Below are 4,519 nucleotides of genomic sequence, written 5' to 3' on the forward strand. Positions count from 1 at the left end.
GAGTCTTTGTACCATCAGTGTTCCTAGCTTATCACTGTTTTGAAAGTATTCAGATCTACCCGTTCTGGTTCTGAAGTGGATGACCACACAATTGCCAACATTGGAGTTTATTTGCCACAGTTTGGTCTATTATTTCTTGCTAATGTGATGCTTCCTGATGTTTTATTTACAGTGCTGCTTATCTTTCTGTGCAAAGAATATTTGGATCTGGTGTTTTTGATCCCATTATTAAAATCGCTGATCACCATAGTGGGGTCACATATACTGGGAGGAGGTGGGGGTGATCACACCGGACTTGTATTTTTATATTTGTATTTGTTTGTGGGATGTGGTCATCATATGCTAGGCTGGCATTTACTGCTCATTCCGAATTGCCCTGGGGTCAAGGATGGCAGATTTCCATCACTAAAGGCCATTAGTGAACCACATTGATTTTTACAAAGGACAGAGGTTCCATGATCGCCATTGGTATATTATTATGATAGATTTTTAATCATTTCAAATTTCACCATGTCCCACGGTGGGATTGGACCCCATGTCCTGAGAACATTAATAATGGATTTCTGGATTACTGGCCCAGTGACATTACCAATATACCTCCCCTGATACAATGCAGAAACCCAGTGGAATGTTTTCGGGTCATATAATCCCAGATACCATGGCAGACAACCCCAAGAAATATCTGGAATCAAAATCTGACTTAATGATGACCATGTAACCACTGTCGATCCTCAGAAGAAAATCCATCTGGTTTACTGATGACCTTTGGGGAAAGAAATTTGCTATTTTCCATGACAGCTCCTCGTGAGGGAATTCCCATCATCTGATCTTGTCTTGGAGACACAGTATTGAGATGGATGGTCCAGTCGGTTTTGGTCAGTGGTAACTCCAAGACATTAATAGTGGGGGATTCAATGATGATAATGAGATTGGATGTGAGGGGGAGATAGCTCTGGTCTCCTTTGTTGGAAATGGTCATTGCCTGGCACTCATGTGAAAGTTCCTTCCTACTTCACGACCCAAGAGAGAATGTGGTTCAGATCTTGCTCCGTAAGGATATGGACTGCTGCAATGTATGAGTAGTTATGAATGGTTGTTATACATTGTGCAATCAACTGAAAACATTACCACTTCTTTCCTAACGATGGAGCAAAGGCCATTCTTAAAGATGGTTGGGCTTGAGACACTATTATGAGGAACTGCAGCTGCGAGGTCCTGGAACCAAAGTCATTCACATCACACAGCAATAGACAACGTCTTTTGTGCTAGTCATGACCTAAAATGTGTTTCTGTATCATCCCCTCAGTCTGTGGAAAGCACCACACTGGTTTCTGTTATGCTTGTATACAGTTTCCTCGATATCTGTACAATCCCACAATACAACTATGGTTCTGTGGAACCTCCTTACTCTGTGTATAGTTCCACACATATCTGTGTTTCCACGTATTGGTCTATGGACTAGTGACCAGTTATTGATGGCAAAAGCCTTTTGCCTACCAACAATTGTGTCATTAGTTTTCTGGGAACTGAACCTTTTGGGGTGGAAACACGTCACAGAGAGAAGTCGTTTGATCTCCATGGGAGTTGATTCTCTGGTCTCTTCAGTTCCAGCCCATTTTAAATATGAAAATCTGTTCCTCTTTCGTTCAGCGGTTGTTCTAAGCTGTGACTTTTAACTGAAACGTCACAGCCCTTTTATCAGTGAACCATGCACTTTGTGTCTCTTGCAAAACAGTGGAAACTTTTGCAGAAATATGATTGAAAAGCAACATTCTAACTGGTATAATAATCATAAGGATCACCTCAACAATCTGTTAATAGGAAACACTGAAATGTTTACAGGTATTCCTATGTCTGAAACCTATTTTTCCCTGTCTGTTTTTCTGACTGTGAGTTTAAGGAGGAGTTTATAAGGGGATTGGAGTTTTAGTTTGTTGTGTTATACACAGATGTTTATCTGTAGCTACAATCTTTCTGACTTCTTGCTCAGGACAAAAACTTGGTCCATGCTTTCTATCTATTTGGATCTGTTAATAAGATGAAATAGGAAATTCTGTGTAGTTATTTTAACATTTGGAACTTTGTGCTAACTCCAGTAGAGGGCTTGATATCCACTACACACTCAAGTGAATCCTGAAAGTATAGTCCCATCTTCTAACTGTGTTTCTGTCGACTTCTCGCATTCCGATTGGGGTCTGACACTGTAACTGTGTTTTTGTAGAGCCCCTCACTTTGTGTACAATTATGCTGTCACTGATATACTAAAGTATCCCTCACTCTGTGTGCAGTCCCACATTGTAAATGTTTCTCCATAGTTCATTTACTCCGTGCACAGTCAGCACTGTAACCATGTATTTGTACTTCGCTCTCACAGTACAATCTTGCAACTGTGTTTCTGTTCAGCTTTCTCACTCGGCATTCAGTCCCATAGTAAGTATTTCTGGAGCATTCTTTCAACCTGTATAAAGTCCCACTGTGTAACTGTGCTCCTTCATAGTGTCCTCAATTAGTGCACAGTTCCCATACTGTCACCGTGGTTCCCTAACGTTCCCTCAATCTGTATTGTCTCCCACGATAAATGTGTGTTTGTGTTGTTCCCTCAGTCCGTGTACAGTCAGACACTAATTGTGCTGACACATTTTTCTGAGAGCCTTCTTTACATAAACTAAAAATCTTGAACTCAACAGACGATAAAATTCTCTGTGCAATAGTCCAATTTCCTATTCATACCTTCCTCGTGGACATGTTTCACAAAAGAATCTGAATGTTCATTGCAGGCTCTAACCATTCTGATGTGAGGTTAAAGCCATGGTGTTGGAGGTCTTTTGCAATTAGTTTCAGTTCTGCTGGTCTGTCATCTTTCAGTAAATATATACCTGTTTGTTGGAGCAAAGAATAAAATCAGAATTTGATTTTCATATCAGTATCAATGTACTTATTCCTTTTAGTAACCAAGTCCCTCTGGGAGGTCCCCCTGCTCAGATTAAACCTGACTGTGATCTCTGAGAGGAAGTGGAAGGAGAAGGAACTGATCTTGATGTTATCACTGAGTTTCGGACATCTGTCACATATTAATCATAAACAATCATTGTGCTGCTAGAAAGCGGGAACAGTTCCTTGAGAGGTTTATGAAGCTTTCAATCTATCTCCAGTCTTAAAAATACTAATCACATCAGCTTTTTGCTCATTCTCTGAGCCTGTTCCCTTTGCTTGAATTTATAAACATATATTTGTTGTCGTGTATTCTTATCATTTCTGTAACTCCTTCAGAAATCTAACAGAAACATTTCAACTAAAAATATCACAAAGTGCAGTCAGCAAGGAATAAAATAATGAAACTCTTAACCAACCAGATTGCATTCTTTGAAGAAGTCCCAGAAAGTGTCGACAAGATTAATGTACTCAATGTAATACATTTGGAGTTACAAAAGGCCTGCGAGATGATACAAAATTGCAAAGACCAAATGGTGTAAATCAAAGGACAACAACAGAATAGAAAACAAGTTGGCTACAAAACCAAACCACGAATAGTGGTTAAAGGATGTTACTCAGATTGACAAATGCTGGGAAGTGATATTCTACAAGGAACGGTGCTAGGAACACTGTTGTTCACCATTTACAGAAACAACCTGAGCTTGGGATTTGGAGAATATTTTGTCACTTCTGATAGTGTAATATGCTAATCAGACACAGCACACATCATCAAAGGAAGTGATGCTGCATCACATGATCGTGCTGTTGCTTCCACAACTTTGGGTAAAATGTTGATAGCACAGTAAGAGATTGGAAATAATTGTGGGTTTCAGAGTTAACATCGAATCGACAGTTCCCTCGAATAGATTTCTGCCTGTAACTCATCCCTGTAAGTAAACCACCCAGAACCCCTCGATTGGGTTTTTGTCATTGTATACAGAAACCACCACAAAATAAAAATGTTGAGCTTGTGTAAAACACTGAGAGCATACACAGACATACACACACATACTCGCTTTCACCCTTACAGCCAACAATGAGGCTGTTCAATGGTGAGCTTGTCTATATTGTTGGAGAAGGAGGGCACAACATTTCGGGAGTCTTGGTGTGATGATTAAGGCATTTAGTGAGACAACAGCCAACATGCGTGTGAGACTGTATGTGAGTGTGTGTGTTGAGAGTGTGTGTGGGGTTGTGTTTGAGAGTGTGTGTTTGTGAGATATACAGTCAGTGTGTGAGAGAGAGTGAGTCAGTGCGTGAGAAAAAGACATGGAGTGAGTGTGTGACTGTGCGCGAGAGAGGTTGAGAGTGTGAGTATGAGAGAGGATATATATGTTCTGAAGTTGAAAACATATACTGTACCTTTAAGAAAACACTCTATCAAAGGGACCTTTTCATGTGAAAATTTGCCAAGAATGTTTAGAAAGACAAAGGAAGGACATTCTTTTAGAATTCGCAAACAGGTTAGAATTGGGTGTAACCAGGACAAAAGTAAAGCTGACATTGTAATGGAGTTGGTCAAGCACTGAGGGGTATCAGAGAAACA

Source organism: Chiloscyllium punctatum, chromosome 36, assembly GCF_047496795.1.
Source record: "Chiloscyllium punctatum isolate Juve2018m chromosome 36, sChiPun1.3, whole genome shotgun sequence".
NCBI lineage: Eukaryota > Metazoa > Chordata > Chondrichthyes > Orectolobiformes > Hemiscylliidae > Chiloscyllium > Chiloscyllium punctatum.